The sequence below is a fragment of the Ochotona princeps genome, chromosome 9 (assembly GCF_030435755.1).
Source record: "Ochotona princeps isolate mOchPri1 chromosome 9, mOchPri1.hap1, whole genome shotgun sequence".
NCBI lineage: Eukaryota > Metazoa > Chordata > Mammalia > Lagomorpha > Ochotonidae > Ochotona > Ochotona princeps.
The window spans coordinates 76,189,734-76,209,662 of record NC_080840.1 but is presented as its reverse complement, the minus strand read 5'-3'; positions in this window follow the sequence as shown (position 1 = coordinate 76,209,662).

The following is a 19,929-nucleotide window of genomic DNA, read 5'->3' as shown; positions in this document are numbered from 1 at the left end:
ATGATGAGAATGATAGCTTGGATCTGGATAAAATCTCATAGACAAACAAAACATATTCTGAACCACACCCCAGCATTTTAACATGAAGATGCCATTAACTATGTTCCGCAGGAGAGATATTCAGGCTAAGGAAGGTGTAGAGAAGTCTTAATTGGTACTTCTAATAGGTGACTTTCCACCAGTTAACTGAAAGGCCTGAAAAACCTTATTCCTAATAGAAGAAATGAAATAATTTGGAATGAGTGGTAGATATAGTTAAATTCTACCTTTGACCACTAATTTGGGTAATAGATGTGTTTGAATTTTGCTTTTGACCGTTTCTTCTGCTGCCAGCTCTTATATTTCAGTTTCTTGTGTTCCTACCACACTTTTCCTCTCTTGTTATATAAAAAGAGGACTATCTTCTTCCATGTGTGTTTCACCCCAGACTTCAAGCTGAGATCACTTAGCCCATCTGGATTCTTTTTGATGCATCTACACCACAGTTATACCTTCTACACATGAAATGCCTGAATATGATTTGTCCACATTTTTATAACTAAAAGCTCACTGACTGCAGTTTTTCATCTTCCTGTGCTTTTATAGCTCTTTCTAAAACTTTTTAAAATTCCTTAGGACAGAATTAATGCATTAATCTGGTCTTGTTTCTCATTAATTTCTGTGTTATATACAGTGTACTGCAAAGAAGACAATAAATATATTCTGGCTGATCTTTGGACAATTAGTATGAGACACCACTATTTGCAAGTATAACACTTCATATATATTACAATGGTTTCTAGATTTCACTGGCATTTACATGTAATTTCTGTTTGATTAATAGTTACCAAAAATCACACTCATTTATTTATGATAAAAAAGTCCACGGATATTTAGAGTAGCACTAGTCATAACAATCTGAAAGTGGCAATTACAGAAAACTTCATGTGGTAAGTGGAGCAGCAAAATACGGCAAGTCCACACAAAGAAATATTATTTATCAATTAAAAAGGATGAAGGATTGGTATGTACTCGAATATGATCGAGACTTTAAAATCTATTAAACATTTTTCTTAATATGAATAGACTTCTTGCCTTGCAAAGTTATAAGCACATATACCAGTCTCTTCTACACCCCCAACCCTCTCTTTTATTACGTTAGTTTTTGCAGATGTAATTTTAACTCTTCAGTCTCATAGTTCCATTAATAATAATAATAATAATAATAATAATAATAATAATATTCAACAGTAAAAAAGTAGGAAAACCATAGTTCCACAGGAGTATAAGCAAGGACTAAAAATTATAATCACAAAATATAGATTTCATGCCTATACATTATTTGTATTCTATATTAATCATCACATATCAGAAAAAACGCTTGATAGTTATCTTTTGACAAGTCGCAAATCATTTAAGACATGTTTATTTCATTAAGCATAATGGCTTTCAGTTACATCTATTTTGTTGCAAAACATGTGATGCCATGCTTTTTTTATGGTTCAGTAATATCCCATGGTTTTTGCATTTCTTTGTGTTTGTGTACAGTTTTCTTTATCCATTCATCAGGTGATGGACGTTTGGGTTAATTCCATATCTTATCCATTGTTAATTAAGCTGCAACAGACATGGGAGTATAAATAACTCATATGCTGATTTCATTTCCTACGGGCAAATTGCTAGGAATAAGATAGCTGAATCATACAGTAGATTCTATTTTTCGATCTCTGACGAATAATAGCACTATATTCCATAATGATTGTACAAGTTTACTTTCCTAACAAGAGTGTATTAGGATACCATTTTCACTATATCCCTACCAACATTTGTTTTTTGATTTTTGGATGATAGATTTTTTAATTGGAATTGCATGAAACCTCATTGCAGTTTTATTTGAATTTCCTTGATGGCTAGGGATCCAGAATATTTTTTTATGTGTCTGTTGGCCATTTATGTATTTTATCCTTTGAAAAATGCCCCTTCGTTTCCTTTGTGTTTGGTTTTAACTGGATAGTTTTATTGTTGAGTTTCTTGAGCTCTTTGCGGATCCTGGATTTTAATCCGTTATCACTTGCGCAGTTTGCATCTATCTTCCCCATCTGTCAGTTGGCACTCCACTCGGTGAAGGTTTCCTTTGCAAAGCAGAAGCTTCTTAGTTTGACGTAATTCCATCCGTCTGCATTTGTCTTGATTGCCTAAGTTTCTGAGTTGTTTTCCAAATATTCTTTGCTTATGTCAGTGTATTGCAGAGTTTCCCTTATGTTTTCCTCTCGTAAGGTCAAGGGGTCAGATTGTAGATACAGATTCTTGGTCCATTCAGAGTTGATTTTTTGTGTAAATTGCAAGGTTGAAATCTTGTTTTGTACTTCTGCATGTGGAAATCCCATGTTCCGAAAACTGTAAGCTGAAGAGACTGTCCTGATCCAGGTGTCAGTTTTACCTATTTTGTTAAAAATGAGCTGGTTGCAGATATTTAGGCTATTTTCTGGTATTTCTATTGTGTTCCATTGGTAGGCATGCCTAATTCTGAGCCAGTAACTGGTTATTTTTATTATAACTGTCCTGCAGTATGCCTTGAAGTCTGGTGTTGCTTCTGTTGCCCCTGGTCTTGTTTCTGTTAAGATCACTTTAGTTATTTGGGCATCATTTTGTGTTTCCAAATGGATGAAAGCATCATTTTTTGGTCTAGATCTGGGAAGAATTCCTTTAGTCTTTCGATTAGAGTCACATTGAACTTGCAGATTTCTTTTAGTGAAATTGACATTTTGACATTAATTCTTCAAATCCGTGAATATGGAAGATTTCCTCAGTTTTTAATGTCTTCTTTTTTCTTCTTTTTTTCAAAAAAATTATTATCTTTGGCTTGATAATTAGGGTTACAGAGGGAGGAAAGACAGATATCTTCTATCCACTGGTTCACTCCCCAAATGGTTTCAACATCCAAAGCTGTGCTGCATGAAGCTGGAACTGGAGGTTTCTTCCAAATCTCCCATAAAGGTGCAGAGGCCCAAAGTCTTGGTCCGGCTACAACTTATTTCACAGGCAATTAGCGGTAATCCGGATCAGTAGTGGAGCAGTTGGGACTAGAATTGATGCCCATATGAGGTGTTGGTGTTATAGTCAGAGAATTGGCCTGCTATACCAATATTCTGGTTCCTTCTAATTCTTTTTAATGTTTTGTAATTTTTGTAAATATTTATTTATTTTTATTGGAAAGTTAGATATACAGAGAGGCAGAGAGGCAGAGAGGAAGCTTTTGTCTGCAGATTCAGTCCCCAAGCGGCCGCAACAACCAGAACTGCGCCTATCTGAAGCTAGGAGCCAAGAGCCTTCTCCGGTCTCCCATGTGGGTGCAGGGTCCCAAGACTTTGAACCGTCCTCAAATGATTTCCCAGGTCACAAGCAGGGAGCTGGATGGGAGAGTGGGGCTGTCGGAATTAGAACCAGCACCCATATTAGATCCTGACAAATGCAAGTTGAGGACTTAAGCCGCTAGGCTACTGAGCCAGGCCCAAAGTGAAACTTTCTAACCAAACATCTTTGCATTGCTTGTTTCTGTTATACTTCATTATATTATGTGTCAAGTGTAACGGTGCTTCTAAAACCACACTTCCTAAATGGTAAAATTTTATGGTTACGAATCCAAAGCAGATAGATCAATGCTTACTAATATGGACCAGAATCTACTAGCCTATGGCAATCTATACAAAAAAGTGAGTCTTCTTTTGAGATTTCACAACTTCTACCTTTAAACCTTAGAATGCAAAATGTTGATAAGATTTTATTTTCTGAAAAATAAAAATTGTGCTCATGGGAACTAGTAATTTCAAATGCTGCAGACCTGTTTGGCTGTTGTCTTTAGGGGGCTGATGCCTTCCTACACATGTAACAATGTGCACCCTGACTAAAATAAATATTTTTGTGTGTGTAATAGCAGTGTCACCTTTACCCAAGGGTGAGAGAAAAACCAGGTTCAATCTCCAACAGGGCGCATTCTTACACCTGAAAAAGGCTTTCACCACAGAAGCAAAATTGAAGAGAACTGGTTTAGTTTCCTGCTGGGCTAATACAATCCGTAAATTTGTAAAACAGTCTAAGGACAAGATGAGTAGTCTTACAGAATTTACCCAGTGAGGGCATGATGCTTGTATGGGCAAATATGCTTAGAATTCCACCCTGCTGTTTCAAATATACTGGTGTCCTTGAAAATGGCACTGAGACTTGCTTTTAATCAGTCTCCCTCCTTTTACTCCGTGGCACCCTCGCTGTGTAGCACTTCTTTAAATCTATGGTACTAGAAAAGATCCCATGACTAAGAAGAGAAGCCCTGAACAGGGGAAACATGGGGAAGGCACTTATTGCCTGGTTGAGTTTAGGAGCCAAAAGCTAGATAAGGACCATTTGTTTTCTATGTTATTTGATGTCTAAACACAGATGCTTAGACTTCTGCAGCTGGCTGCTGTTTCACAGCACCCAGACTCCCATCCACTCTGATTGAGGGCACTTCCTAGCATTGTCTTTCTTCCCTTTTCTTTCTTTTTTTTTTTTTTTTTTGAAGTTTTATTTATTTTTATTGCCAAGACAGATATACAGAGAGGAAGATAGTCCGTCTGATGATTCACTACCCAAGTGATCGCAAAGGCCAGTGCTGTGCTGATCCGAAGCCAGGAGCCAGGAATTTCCTCCAGGTCTCCCACATGGGTGCAGGGTCCCAAGGCTTTGGGCCGTCCTCCACTGCTTTCCCAGGCCACAAGCAGGGAGCTGGATGGGAAGTGGAGCTGCCGGGATTAGAACCGGCGCCCATATGGGATCCCAGGGCGTTCAAGGCGAGGACTTTAGCTGCTAGGCCACCACACAGGGCCCCTAGCATTGTCTTTTTTTTTTTTATTCATTAATTACATTGTATTATGTGTCACAGTTTCATAGGTACTGGGATTCTCCCCACCCCTCCCCAAACCCTGCCCCCATGGTGGATTCCTCCACCTTGTTGCATAACCACAGTTCAAGTTCGGTTGAGATGCCCTCTTTGCAAGCATATATAAACATAGCATCCAGCATCTTATAGTTCAGTCAAGTTCCTCGGCTTCTTAGGGAGACCCTGTCTGGTCTGAGGGCAGAACCAGCAGAGTATCATCCCGATCAATTAAAAGCTCCAACATACCATCAGCAACAATTAACTTCGTTGTGGAATTAATTGATATAGTATTGAGTAACCAATATGTTAAACACAAATGCGATTTCTTAACCACATTTTGTGGCCACCTCATTGACATTTCAATTGTAGTTTATACACAACATATAACATAACAAAGGCAGGGATGGTTCAACATCTGGAAATCCTAGCATTGTCTTTCAAAGTTGCTCGCTGGATACAGTGTCACCTTGACCTGACCACACCTGCTAAATTTGAATCTAATGGTTTTGTTTAGGTCCAAGATGTCACTTTATTGTCTTAACAAAATTCTGAGGTGTTTCCCATGAACACTGACATTTGAGAACTGCTTAGGGAAAAGTAGGGCAATTGCCTTTTCTGCCCATATAAGTAATAGTGGTTAGAAATGGCTCTGACAGGGATTAACAGCTCTTATTATGTTGCTTTACAGTGATTGCGTACTTATCAATATTCCTGACTTCTTTGTAAGTCCCTAGAAGATATAAATTCATTATCTCTGTACTTCATGAGTTTAGTATAATATATAATATGAGGGGATATATGACATATATATATATATTGAATAAATGTATAAAAATGAGATCATTTAATGTGTATGAAGTAATATAAACTTTCTATTTATTTAAGGAGAAGTTTTGGATGTAAATGCTACTTTAGAGATTTAAAAATATTTTCACGTTTTTGTAATCTTTTTTATATTTAAATTTTGCTCATGTCCTTAAGCTTGATTATTAATAGATCATAGACTTTTAATTGATTTTGTAGTACATGTTAAAGATTCTTTTCCAGATGTCATTTAGGAAGTAAAAACCAGGTAACAAGGCAGATGTATGGCCCAGTGGCCAGAACATCACGTGTAGGGCCTGTATCACATGTTGAAGTGCCTGGGTTTGACATTTGGCTTTGATCCTGGCTTCCAATTTCTGCTAAAGCAGACCCTGGAAGTCTGTGCTGATGGCTGGAGTAACTGGGACTTTACCATTTAGGAGGAATTTGGCTTGTGGTTCTCAGCTTTGGCTCCACACTGCGGCCATCAGGGCATCTCCGGAGGAAATCAGAGGATGTGATAACGTACTCTCTGTTTTTCACATCAACACATCGTAAAAACTAAAGCTGTGTTATATATTCCACCCTCAGGTAATAAACAGAGTAAAAGGATGTGTTTGCATAGTTCTGAAATGAGAATGAATGAAATAACCAACAGAACTCAGTGATTGGAGTTCAGTCTCCCCCAATATGATGTCTCAACTTTGTGATGGCACACAAATGCTCACCATGCTTCATTTCCATTTTTACTTCTTTTTTGTGATTCAAAATGATCATAGATCCAATGTTTTGAATTTACTAACATCTTGTACTGTTTTATCTTCATTTGCAAAAGTCTTACTTTTAATGCTCCTGCATGCAATTAAAATTTGAATCCTTTCTGAATTTGAAGCCTTCTAACATCTTGCTCCAATTTGAAGAAATTTCACCTTTTGTTGTAGACTGTTTACTCTGTTTCTCTGTGCTGTTTTCTATTCTCTCTTTCTTTCATGTGATTAAAGACGACATTTGCTGCCTGTAAAGACTTCCTTCTAATCAGAGTCAGTAACCCATGTGAAAGATGGGTCGGTATTCAGTGCTGTCCATCTTGCCCCTCCTCCTCCTTCTTTTCCTCTTCTTCCTCCTTTCTCTCTCCCTTTCCCCTTCCTGCTTCTCCATTTACTCATTTAAAGAGTTGCTTTAGCCTTTACCAAAAACAAACAGACAAAAATAGTAGCGGTGTATGTTGTTTGAAAAATCAGAGTGTTTGATGGACAAGCTATTTCAGTGATGTTTTCTGAGATCTTTGTTGTATTTCTGTTTTCTCAGTGTTTTGCCTCTATTTTTTCACTTCTATTTCTTCCAAGGCTTTTTAAAAAATCTTTGTGTGTGTGGCTTTTTAAAAAGCCTTCCCTAAATATCTTGAGGAAACTGGATGCCAGCCAATCCAAAACCATCGAATCCCCTTGGCTTAAATTACAGTTGATTTTCAAACATCAAGATCCCCAAAGTGTGCAATCTGTCATCCCCCTCAACCCCTGCCAGAGAAAAGACCAGATTTAACCATGTGCATGATGACCCATACCATCGTATTTATGATATAGTTATATCACCAGAAATATTTTTAGATTTACTTTGATGCCAAAAGACCCTGAGACATTAGTTTGTACTGTAAAGACATGATTTAACACTTGTGGATTTCAATAGTTGCTTTTGTCCAGTCACACAATCTTCTTTCTTGACACATATCAGTGGTAATATAAATTCCTTGTTGCATACTTTTTTTCAAAAGAACTCTGTGAAAATCTTATCAAGTCTCTTTCTACCACAAATGATTATTTGTAGATGATTTTTAAACTGGTGAAAACCAGATTTTACGCTGGAGAAGTTAGTAGGGTCTAAGTTGTTTGTATACTGAGGAGCAGTGATAGCCCAGAGGAGTAGATTAGCAGAGACAGCTCGAACTTTGATCCCATGTAAAGGAAAATAATACAGTTTGCTTGAAAAGTCCCAGCTTCCCTGAAATTGTAGCACACTTCTCGCGAACTGGTACTGCGCTTGTAGGCAGAGCCCTTATCCTTACATGGATCAGAAAAGCAATAGAAATGCTTCCTTTTCAAGGAGATGACTTCATCTTCAGGTCTCAAGGATCTGAGGTTTTATTCTGCCGTGTGGATAGATAGAGTGGTTTCTCTTAGACTCATGCAATTAAAAGTTACAGAAAGACTCAAGAACGAGCCTATGTTGTTGATGTCCAGGTTTTATGCCACTAAAGGGAACAAAGCTGAACTTTCAAATTTGAATTCTCTTTTATATTTTAAGGACAAGAAAACTACAGAAACATGGAATCCATTCACAATCATCAAACTTTCTGATGGAAAATTAAGGTACACTTTTGACAAATGCTTCACTGAAAACCGATTTTGAGTGCTTTGGACTTCTCTTTCCTCCCTCTTGTGTCTGCTTTTGATTGCAGCTCACAATAGCAGAATATTGCTCCAAGATCAGGTAGTTCTAGTTAAAGAGAGTATAAAAGGGACCAGATTATTTAGAATTTGGTCACTATTTGGATTCTTGTTTAATAACTATAATTTATCTTAAGGATAAATTAATGAGAAAGAACCAATTATTGCTTCATAATTATTCCTAACCAGCAGATAGATTGTTTTAATCATAAAAAGAATTGGCATTTTTTTTTCAAAAATAAAAACAAGTGGTAATGAGAAGCCTGAATTATTTTGAAATTGCCATATATTTTTGTAATCTAAAAAATAAATGTAAGCGTGGGATGGGGCACTGAATGGTTTTATGGAAATTTATGGGGCAACTTACAATCAACATTTACTGTTACTGAGTGCTATTACATGACAAACTCTTTGAAAAACTGTAACAACTTGGCTTATATGACTTATGTCCTCATAAAGCCCCGCATTATTTTTTAGTAACTATCATTGCTTTTTGGCTAAGAAAATGAGACAGAAGGATATCTACCAACCACACTGTGATCACATAGGTAACTAAGAGAAAAGTATGAAATTTGAAAGCAACAAACAGTTCAGAGCCAATAACTGTTCAACTTCCTTCTCATGTTTTACTGTTCCTTGGTTGGGAACCGATCATGCAAAATGTGTGTGGGTTGGTACACAGTCTCATGAAAGCTTCACTGTCATTCATTGATCTACACTGCATAGTTGGTATTTGTCAGTTATCTATAGATTAAGCTTTGTATTCTAGAAAAATTATTACTAAGTGGGATATAAACAAATTGTAATGCAGATTTGTGTAAAGATAAAATCGATCTATGAAAAGATACACCATGATGTGGATCAACTCATACAAAAGTATTTGAAAGGATAAATCTCATTAGGATAAAGCAGAACCACTAGGGAAAGTTTAGGTGAATCTTGACGTAATAAGACTGAAGCCTAGCATGGCAAACTGAATCAAGGGGTCTCCAAAGACATCTATCTCCCAATTTCCAGGACTGGGGTGAATGTGTTACCTTTTGTGGCAAAAAGAAATTTGCAGAGAATTAGGAACAAATAATCACATAGAAACAAATAATCACATGAGTGCTTAAAAGTAGAAACATTTTCCTAGCTGGAGAGAGGCATGTAATGACTAAGGAAGCCATTGAAAAGTTTAGTTTGCTGACTTTTCTTTCTTTCTTTCTTTCTTTTTTTAAGAACAGTGATTGCCAATGGTTGGAGTTCAGAAGAGATAAACAAGATGTGCATAGAGGATTTTTTTTTTAAAAAGGTATGTTTATTTTTATTGGAAAGTCAGATTTACAGAGAGAAGGAGAAAGAAAGATCTTTCATCCATAGGTTCACTCTCGAAGTGGTCACAACAGCTGGAGCTGAGCTGATCCAAAGCCAGGAGCCAGGGCCAGGTGGCATGGCCTAGTGGCTAAAGTCCTCGCCTTGAAAGTGCCAGGATCCCATATGGGTACCAGTTCTAATCCCGGCAGCTCCACTTCCCAACCAGCTCCCTGCTTGTGGCCTGGGAAGGCAGTGGAGGACGGACGGCCCAATGCTTTGGGATCCTGCACCCATGTGGGAGACCTGGAGGAAGTTCGTGGCTCCTGGCTTTGGATCAGCACAGCACCGCCCGTTGCAGTCACTTTGGGAGTAAATCATCAGATGGAAGATCTTCCTCTGTCTCTCCTCCTCTCTGTATATATGACTTTGTAATAAAAATAAAAATAAATAAATCTTCAAAGCCAGGAGCCAGAACCTCTTCCATGTCTCCCATGTGAAAGCAAGGTGCCAAGGTTTTGGGTCATCCTCCACTATTTTCTCAGACTACAAGCAGAGAGCTGGAAGGCAAGCAGAACAGCCAGGACACAAACTGGTGCCCATATGGGATCTTGGTGCATGCAAGATTTAGCCACTAGGCTATTGTGCCCTGTCCTCGCATTGTTAACTTCGAAGCTTGAGATTAAATCTTGAAGCTACGGAAAGATATTAGGCTCTAGAAGATAAAAATGACAAGGAAACAAATTATTTCTTACAGTCTCCATTAAAACACACATGCACATATACACACAACCTTACATTGCCTTTATCTCAGGCTGATTTGTATTAGACTTCTGAGCTACAGAACTAGAAGAAACTATGTTTGCAAAGTTCAAGCCACTAAACTAGAAATAAGGAGTTATAGTAGCAATATGAGAATAAACAAGTAGCTTACAGCTGTTTGATAGGTCATAGGGCATTCACAGATATCAAATCATTTGGACTAAATCAGGCAATGGAAATTTAGGGAGATTGAATGACTGACAGCGTAGCTAGGCCTCAAATCTGGGACATGGGCACTCCGATTTGATTACCCATGTGTGATAATACCCACACGGGGCACTGGCGCTACATGTCGGCATATCCCTTATTGAATCTTTAGGTTACTTATTGGTGCCTGATGAAGGAGAACAAGTGGTGTACCATTGAGGTCACAGAGAAAGTGGCTCCTCTTGTCTGTGTGACTGGATGAAAAATTCCATCTTCACAATGCCAGTTTCGAACACCCGGATCAGGTTCAAAGAGTCCTTCAGTTTATAAGCCATGAAATCAGTTCACATGGTAATGTAAAAAATTAATATTCATCATGTCAAAATTCAGTTTACCATGATTCTGTAGGCTGGATAAAAATGTCAGTTGGATTTGAGTAAATTAGTAACTGATTTTTTTTTCAATTTTGCCTTGCCTTGTGGAATTTCTAGTGAATCCATTATATATTTAACATTCAAGATATTAATGCAAAAGATGAAATAGAGTGCCTGTTCAACTTAATATACATCGAAGAGATCATAGAGTCTATATTATCTAGTAGCTAAAGTCAGGAAGTACAGTAATTTATTATTTGCAATGCAGAAATAATCAGATACATATTGAAGATTTGAGTTTTGAAAACCATTGTTTGTTCGAAGAAATGGAGGCTAGGAAGAAAACATGACTCATGTGCTTGATAAACTTTTACAATTATCAAGACATTTAATGAAAATGGATGAGAATGGAAAGTTAATATGAGCTATATTTTATCAAATAAGAATGCATTGTTTATAAAAATAGGCCCTAACAAAATCATGTTAATTAATATATTCAGTGAAACCAGATAATTTCACCTGCTGTGTTTGCTTTAGATGCAGTTCTAAGGACCAGCATTTTAGAAGAGTGGAGATGCCTCCTCCTGCCAGGACATCCCATACGGCTACTGGTTTCTGTGCTGCTGCGCTACTGATGCAGCTCCCTAGTGATGGCCTAGGAAAACCAGTGGAAGAGCACCCCAGTATGTGGGCCTCTGCCACCCACGTGGGGGAACTGGGTACCGCTCCTGGCTCCTGGCTTTGATCTGGCCTTGCCCAGGGTGTTCTGGCTCTCCGGGGAAGGAACCAATGGATGAACAGCTCTCACTGTGTCCTTCTCCATACTTCTGGTTTTCAAATAAGTGAATTAACCCTTAGATGTAATTATTGGAACTCTGGTATTTCTAAACTGTTTCACAGTATAGATGGCTATCAATGGTCATACACTATATATACTAATTGTTTTGAACTTATTTATTTCATTCATGCCTTTGGCCACAGAAAATAGTCCTTTTCACTAATCCCAATAGTGACTGATGACTTACACTTTCTTTTGTATTGCTTTCTTCTCATTGAATCTATAAAATATCTGAAATATATACATAAAAAATTAACACTTGGTTACCCTTTCAAAATACCTAAAATATTGAGTTTCTAGTAAGAGCAAGTCATTGTAGTAGTGTTGGTGTAAATTTAATGCGAAAGTACTAATGTTAAAGAGAATAAAGGAAAGCAGATAGTCCCACTGTTCAGTCAATAGGTTTGAGTTAAACAATACTATTGAGTTAAACAATAGATGGGACTTCTGCCAAATCTGCTCTTCCTCCCACATGTGCTCTTCCCTTAGGCTCCTCATATTACTACTCCATAGCATTTTTGCCTCTCTTAACTAAGCTGTGGGTCAAGGATTCCTCTGAATGAAGATTGACAGGAGAACATACTAGGGAAAAAGACCCTGGGCTAAGTCTGGGAAAGGAAACAGGAAGGTGATGAGCCATCAGTGGACAAACTCAATCTAACCTGAGGGAGTGCAGCAACACAGATGGTGGGGCAGGTTTTACATACCTCTTCCTTTGTCTTTTCTGACTGAAAATGCAGCGTGAATTCTCCTTTTTTTTTTTTTTAAACAAAATCAGGGTTGCTAAAATTAGCAAATCTATTTTCAGGTAATTTCCAAAGAATTGGCAGCTTAACAAGGGATGAGAAAAGATAATGGAAGGTGAATGTTGGAGTCTTTTAAGCACACTAATTTAGAAAGACTATGCAATCCATTGATTAAGTCAAATTTAGGATGAATTGTTAAGTCAGCCCAATATACAAGCATCATTTATGTCTTCTGAGGTTAGCTACTGCCTCAATAATACAAAAAGTTTTAAGAATGGAGCGTTCTTTCTGTCTTGTCCAACAAAATAGCATAACCAATCGCTTCTTGGCCTTTTGGCTAAGATCAAGTGTAAAATAGCATAACCAGAAGTGTATGTAGCTATATGTAGCTGTATTTAGATTGTTAATTATTGATAGTTACAATGCCTGTGTGTTGACTTACTTGAGGAGTTCTGTATAAACAATTGTGTCTGCTTATGGATGATGTATGGATATGAAGATTAGTTATATTCAGACTTTATTCAGCACAGTAATTATATTCAGGTTTATTAAGTATAATTAGGTGGGTGGTGAAGCATCACTCAGCATAGGTTAGGCTCTGTCGCTGAGTGCTGCAGAACCCTGTACAGGGTCACATTGAGCACTTCAAAACTTCATGGAAAATGGAATTTCCCATGCAAATATTTCTGGTGCAAACATTTTTGCTGAATTTTTTTTTAAATACAAAGTGCATATTGTCTGCAAATTGGAGATTGATTTAAAAATTATTTTTCCCTCACAATAAGTAGCTGTCATCTATACTTCCATGTTTATAACAGCACAATTCACTTTCGCTACAATGTAGAATCAACCCAGATGGTCATCAGCTGCTGACTGAATAAAAAAAAGTGGCACATTTACACTATGGAATATTCCCCAGTAATAAAAAAAGAAGGAAATATTGTCTTTGCAACTAAATGAATATTGAAATGTTGTACTTAGTGAAATAAGCCAGTCCCAAAAGGACAAATATAATATGCTTTCCTTGGTCTGTGACAACTAACACAGTGAGCATAAAAATGTAATGTTTATAAGCAAAATTGACATCCTGGATTTTTGATCATTGTTTGGAGCCTGTGCCTAAACTCCTGAGTTACAGCAGGATTTCCACTTTTTCTCTCTATTTGCTATATCTTGGTATCTGATATCTGTACTTATTAGAGTGTTTAGCTTGAAGCTGCAAAACAAAAGGAAAATATACATTTGTAACAATTGGGGAAAAAAAGGGCAGTGGTGTAGGAAGGGAGGCTGGCGGGGGAGGAGTCACTAGGTTCTACATGTGCAGTGTGGAATATCTGAAATCTACTTGCCTTATATAAATAAGTAAAATTAACAAATAAGATAAAAGTTCCTAATTTTAATTTCATTTTCCATGACAATTGCGGTGCCCACATACCCTTTTTCTCACATCATACCAATAGATGCTATCGTTCAATGAAAACAGATCTCAGACCAAATTGTACCAAACCTGGAATCACATAGCAAAACAACTGGCTGCCATATGGTCACACACACTCACACACACACGCACACACGCACACACACACACTCATACCAAATAAAGAAGTGATTCTCTGGAAATGAAGGTGGAAGACTTATTTCCAAGGGGAAAAAAAGGCAAGGTGGAACTATATTTCCCCAGATCCCTCTTTTCGATTTGTTTTGAGAAATATGTGCCCTGCTTGAAAGGCAGCCACATAAACACAACTGCCAGTCCCCTATTGTACATAAAGATGGGGAGAGACGGACACAGCCCTTCAACTCTCCTTGCCTTTTTCCTTGCTTCAGAGAGCTAATGAAACATTAATCATAATTTCAAAAAAAAAATTAATGTTGCAATATCTTCTTCAGCGTGTTTACATAGAGCCTGCCAAAACTAGAAACTGAATTTCCTAGGTGTAGTAAGAGATTCCTGTAAGATTGTGTGTCTGGAAAACACATTTCAAGAAGCTCACATGGAAGATAATATCTCAGTGCAAAAAATACTTCCGTATTCAGTGCAACTACAACTATGTTGCCCAGCTTATACATATACATTCCAATGTGTGTAAGGCATGAAGTTTGAGATTTTCCGAAGACAATGGAGAGCCAAGATGGTATAGCAGTTTGACAGATTTCCTTGCTAACTAGACAAGTGATCATTCCTTTTGTCAATTACAGTTTAAAAGCATTTTGCTGGATTCTGTGGAGAAAACCAAGAAGCATCACCTACAGTCATTGCCCCTAAACCCTGAAACCGGAAGTGAGTGTTTGGCACTGAGTGACAGTGCTGCTGTCTACATCTTCTACCACATGCTTGATTCGGGGTCCAGTGACATTGTTTTTGATCCAGATTACTGCTCATGGTCATTTTGGGAGCTAACCAATGATGGATTAAGTACCTGGGTTGCTGTTACTCCAAAGGGGAATCCAGATGTAGCTCCAAGCTCCTGACTTCAGCTTGACTAAGCTGAGCTCCAAGCTCCCAGCTGCTGTAGATTTTTGGGTAGTGAAACAGTGGATGGAATATCTCCCTTCCGAATAAAAAAATAATTAATCAGCCTTAAAACAAGGCTGGACAAGGCAGATGCTTACATTTTTTTTTTTTCAATGAAAGTAAAAAGCAAGGCAACTCAAGTATCGGAAAATACGCAGGGAGGAGACTGAAGCATCGGCAGGCGATGCAAACTGTGGATGCTTCTTGACTAGCAAAGAAGAGAAGGACACTAATTTCAGGTGTGTGAATTGCTTGCACAAATGTGAAGTCAAGTTTAAGACAAAGTGAGTAGCAATTCGGAAGAGTTATGTGCAGAAAAGAAAATTACTGATAAAAGAATCCTGCTTGAGTGTGACAGAATTAAATATTTCATAGCTATCTGAAGGAAATTATAAACATAAGGTTCTACTTGTTATTGATAGAAGCAAATGCTGACTTTTGTAAGAGTTTCTAAAATATTGGTCCTTGCCTGTTTTGTTGTCCCCACACCTCTGCTCACATGGTGCTGTGTATTCAAGCATCATAAACTTCTTTGTGTGCTCTGTGTCTTGGTCTGCTTCTAAACCCTTGTGTTTTTCAATGTTTCAGAGCATCCTATATGGGAGACAGTTGTTAAGGATGATTACAAAATGTTCTTTGAAATATGACTAGCACATCCAAAGAGGCTGTTTCTGTGGACCAAATTCATGGCTCCCTCCCACACTTGGCATCTTCCTACCAACAGAGCAGGAAGTAGGGGCATATTTATTTAGTCAGGAAGCTTGCATGCATTGTTTGTGCTGGCTGCACAGGAGTGAGTGGGTATTTATATTACTGCTCTGCTTGGGAAGCCCTCTGGATTCCTTGTTAATGGTGTTGGGAGAGTTGTGAAAAGAAGTACAACCGCAATTCGTGATTTTCACAGGCTTCCTTCAAAGTGCTATAATTCCTAAAACTCTTGCCTTAGTCTCCTACTGAGATAGTCGGAACATAATTCCAGATAGAGTAAAAGACAAATAAAATAAAATAAAAGGTTTAAGCCAGTCAATGTTTTTTATCATACGGTAGGATTTTTAAATATGCACCTATTTAGAGGTCAGCACAATGGCTTAACTGGCTAATCCTCCACCTCCAAGCACCAGCATATCATATAGGTATTGATTTGTGTCCTGGGTGATCCACTTCTGATCTGGTTCCCTGCCAGTGCCCCAGAAGGCATTGGGGGCCCAAATCCTGGCTCCTGATTCCTGGCTTAGGATTGTCTCAGCTGTATCTCTTGTGGCCATGTGCGGAGTGAACCAGAACATTTTTTCTATGTGTCTTCTTCTCTTTGTTAATCCACCTTTCCAATGAAAATAAATAAATCTTTAAAAAAATACATAGGCATATTTAGTAGAATACTGGCACCTTTCAATCGATAAGTTCCATTTGCCTTAAATTCAGGAATGTATGGAAACTAGTTTTCTTTCTGCTTCATATGTTTGATTGGTTTATGGACTACATGTGTATAGATAACCTTTTTGTATTATTTTTTGCTCATATTTAGAAAATACACAAAGACAACCAGATCTTTCTTCTACAGTTTCTTTAATCCCTTCATGAATCTATCTGTGGAGTCATATACCCTGAAAATAATTCTTATGGGACCAAGACATTGAATATTGCCTTACTGGGAAAAATATTATTCATTAAATAGATCTTTAATCATGTTAAAAATAGGATTTGAGAGTGGTCTGCAATTTTTGTGGATTTCTGAAAATATTTTTGATTAGCTGACACATACACCCATATATATATATATACATATACATATACACATATGTATGTATATATACATAAAAACAATAGATATCTTATGTATACTTGAACTTTTTTGACACTGAAATTTTCTTGTTTAGTCCAACATGCGATAACTTTTTCCCTAGAGAGACTCAAAGATAAAGGAAATGTGTGAGAGTGTCCATAGAGATGACCAGAAAGCATTGTGACAATAGCACAGGATACCTAGTTCAAACCCATTGTTTCCCCATGAAAATGAGGAGTAGCATTGCCAAATATCCACTTTCATGAGAGAAGCTTAAATTCTGGTATTTGCTATGATTTTTTTCCAGTGGCAAAAACTCACACTACAAAGTGTAACTGTGAGGAGACTGAGTTTAGGATCACCATTAATTTATATTGTTAATATGGCAAGAGTTGTCCTAATGAATAAAGCCCACTGAACTACATCCAAGATGCATTTGGTAATAGCTATTTCCTTTACACCTGTTTCATTTACCACTAAAGATATTAGTTAGAAATAATTCATATAATGTTCGTTATTTATTAGTACTTGAGCATTCTGTATTTTGATCTTCCATTGTCCATTTGTCTATCTATCCACAAATCCACCATTCATCCATCAGTGAAGGCTCTATAGTCTGATTGTCAGAAAGCCTGATCTCTGGCAAGGTTAGTATTTTTTTTTTTAAAGATTCATTTTGTTTATTTGAAGGACATATTTACACACACGCTCGCACACACACACACACACACACACACACACACACAGAGATATTCCACTTGCTTGTTCGTTCCCCACATGATAGCAATGAGTGGGGCTGGGCCAGGTGGAAGCCAAGAGTGAGGAGCTTCTTCCGGTCTGCCATGTGAGTGCAGGGGCATTTCATGCTGCTTTCCCAAACAGGCAGCAGGGAGCAGGCTAGGAAGTGGAGCAGCTGGAATTCAAACTCAGAACCCGTATTGCATGCCAGAGTCACAGGAAGTGGCTTTACCTAATATCTGAGGAGTCAGATATCTGATGTCCAAACCTTAATTATGCCGGCTCCCAGGGAAGAGTCCCCGGGAGCCCAAGGATCCTTTCTGAGCACCAGTTGGTTCATCTGTTAGATGTGGACAGTGCCAGTTGCTGGAGAAAAGGATTGCCCTAGGGACTGAGATTGTTTTACTTGCATCTCCAGTAATGTTTTTAACTTTGGGACATTTTTATGCCTGCTGTTAGGGGGCAAAAAAAGTGATCTCCTTAATTCTTTTCCATCTACCAGTGTGAGATGCTCAGATAAAAGCAGAAAGGCGAACAAGAGCCCTTCAGACATGCATGGTGGTATAAAGATTTCTTTGTAGGGTTGGGGAATATGACTTTGTCACAAAGCTCTTAGCCATTAGAGTTCCTGTGACCCTGATGCTAGGCTGTTTTAAAAATAAGTCAACACCTATCTATTTATTTCTGACAATGTTCTATGGCTGGTTATACAGGTGTATCTTTAAATAAGCCTCTTTTCTCTTTCTCTCTGCCTCTGATCATCCATTTTGCAAAATGCATCCTTTATATTACAAGAGGAGTTAGAGTAGGGTTGCTTTAAATAGCAAGCTTTGAGTGCATTCAAAGTAGGAATCGATTTATTAAAAAAATTGATTTACACACACTTTACAGGAACAAATCTATTGCACAAAGGCTGTTACAGGATTCCTTCCAATAAGCATTAACAAGTATGGAGCCAATTGCTTGTCTAAAAGCATACGTTTTCAAACAAAACCTCTATGCCTTACCCCAATCCTTTCAACACCTGCTTTTTCTTATTGAACTTCTGAACTGGTATTCAAACTGAGTAAACGTTGCAAAAAAAAACACTATAAGGGCAAATCTTCAATCCAGATGTGGAAAACAACATTTATGCACAGACTCTTGGTAACTTATTGATTATCCGTGAACACTAGGTGATGAGTTTTCCAAAGCAAAAAGCAAAACTGAAATCCAACATTAATGAAGATAATTGCTCTCCTCTGCAGGAACTGCACAGCTCTTTGTTGTTCCTGTTTTGCTAGCTATTTGTTGATCCTAAGAAAAAAACAAAAACAACACAATAATTCCAGCCTAAAAGCATGCATCAGCAGGAAATCCTGACAGACCTTCCTGACAGGCTGTCCAAGGGGCATTTAGTATAGCAGCTACAAACCTGTAAATATACCCTTAGAGTCCTGTAAATACAGAAACCAAAAGCAGACCATACTGAACTGCCCTCCCGGAGGTGCACCCTCATTTCCGTCTGCCTGGTCATGCAAGGCCCATTGTACCACTCATTACCCATGGTGCTTCTGGTAGAAAATGTAAAGGTGCTTGGCCTATTTTCAGAGTTACACAATTAACATGTGCAACTGAATAAGAAATAGTACCTTTGGTGTTCTCTTAGAGTTTAGCTGAGGGCCCCAGAATGGAGAATAATATGCATTAAATGCCAATGGGTTCTAATGACAGATGTTAAAACCATTGGTATCTGGACCTAGGAAGATGTGAAACATGTCTCTGGAGTTTTCATCCTGTACATGGAGTGGAAGTTCGGACGCAACTGAAAGGAGAAATGAGAACTGTAATTCTTGCACTTACTTGTCTTGCTTTCTGAAGCGTGTGATGGTATGTCCCAGGGCCTATGATCTTTAACTGCAGCTGGAAGGCCCTGATAAGAAATTCGGGATAGGGTGATGTAGGAAGCAAGGAACAAGTCCAATCAATGGAAGGAGCTGCAAGGTCCGAGTTGGGCAGGGGAAGGATGTTCTTTGCCTTCTAATGGCCAGAGGGGACAATTAGCCAAATGTGAACCATTGTGGGAGTCAGCTGTACAAGAGGACTGCTGGGGCCCGGCGCTATAGTGCGTGGTGGTTAAAGTTCTCGCCTTGAACATGCCAGGATCCTATATGGTAGCCTGTTCTAATCCCAGCAGCTCCACTTCCCATCCAGCTCCCTGCTTGTGGCCTGGGAAAGCAGTGGAGGACGGCCCAAAGATTTGGGACCCTGCACCCGCATGGGAGACCTGGAAGAGCTCCTGGCTTCTGACTTCGGATTGGCTCAGCTCCAGCCATTGCACTCCGTGGGGGAGTGAATCATCGGACGGAATATCTTCCTCTCTGTCTCTCCTCCTCTCTGTATCTGACTTTCCAATAAAAATAAATAAATCTTAAAAAAAAAAAAAAAAAAAGGAGGACTGCCAGCCAGAGCAAAGCGAAATTTGCCAGAGGGAAGGATGAATATGTGGGAGAACCTCAGGGGTTTTTATGGTTTCAGAGGAACTTACAGAA